Genomic DNA, 1159 nt, shown 5'->3' with positions numbered 1-1159 from the left:
TATCCCTCCCCCATCTTATTCTATTTATTCATTCATATCCTAACATCTCATCTCACATCTCTGCCATCCTCACAGTTGTGTTTCTTCCATTATATTACATTCTTTGTCTCCCCCTCTTCTTCTACTCACACAGGGATCCCTACACTGTGGTATAAAGGATCTCTATTATTATTATTAATTTTCTGTGCCTTCTTCTTTGTCATATGAGCAGGAGCAAGGATAAGAACATTCTTGTGGAAGCAGATCCAGAACCTGAAAGGACTCTGAAGAGAAAATTAAGAGAAGCTAAAATACAACAATCCAGAGATAACCTTTCAGAAATTTTCGAACAGGAAGAGGAGATGGCAGCCGAAAATAATAATAATGTAAGGAAGATGCTTGGTGACTTTACTGCACCTAATTCCAATTTACATGGAAGAAGCATCTCCATTCCTGCCATTGGAGCAAACAACTTTGAGCTGAAACCTCAATTAGTTTCTCTGATGCAGCAGAACTGCAAGTTTCATGGACTTCCATCTGAAGATCCTTTTCAGTTCTTAACTGAATTCTTGCAGATATGTGATACTGTTAAGACTAATGGAGTAGATCCTGAAGTCTACAGGCTCATGCTTTTCCCTTTTGCTGTAAGAGACAGAGCTAGATTATGGTTGGATTCTCAACCCAAAGACAGCCTGAACTATTGGGATAAGCTGGTCACGGCTTTCTTAGCCAAGTACTTTCCTCCTCAAAAGCTGAGCAAGCTTAGAGCTGATGTTCAAACCTTCAGACAGAAAGAAGGTAAATCCCTCTATGAAGCTTGGGAAAGATACAAACAGTTGACCAAAAAGTGTCCTTCTGACAGGCTTTCAGAATGGACCATCCTGGATATATTCTATGATGGTTTATCTGAGCTATCAAAAATGTCACTGGACACTTCTGCAGGTGGATCCATTCACCTAAAGAAAACGCCTGCAGAAGCTCAAGAACTCATTGACATGGTTGCTAATAACCAGTTCATGTACACTTCTGAAAGGAATTCTGTGAGTAATGGGACGCCTATGAAGAAGGGAGTTCTTGAAGTTGATACTCTGAATGCCATATTGGCTCAGAATAAAATATTGACTCAGCAAGTCAATATGATCTCTCAGAGTCTGCATGGAATGCAAGCTGTATCCAACAG

At 40.0% G+C, this 1159-nt stretch overlaps 1 non-coding gene across 1 annotated transcript; it reads right to left on the bottom strand.

The window, feature by feature from the left end:
• Positions 1-737: 737 nt before the first annotated feature.
• On the bottom strand, positions 738-844 carry LOC112761677 (small nucleolar RNA R71). The gene has a single exon (XR_003182061.1). It is a non-coding gene; the product is annotated as a small nucleolar RNA R71 (small nucleolar RNA).
• Between the last annotated feature and the right edge of the window lie 315 nt (positions 845-1159).

This window comes from Arachis hypogaea, chromosome 16 (genome assembly GCF_003086295.3).
Source record: "Arachis hypogaea cultivar Tifrunner chromosome 16, arahy.Tifrunner.gnm2.J5K5, whole genome shotgun sequence".
NCBI classification, from domain to species: domain Eukaryota; kingdom Viridiplantae; phylum Streptophyta; class Magnoliopsida; order Fabales; family Fabaceae; genus Arachis; species Arachis hypogaea.
This window is presented reverse-complemented; position numbering and strand designations above follow the sequence as displayed.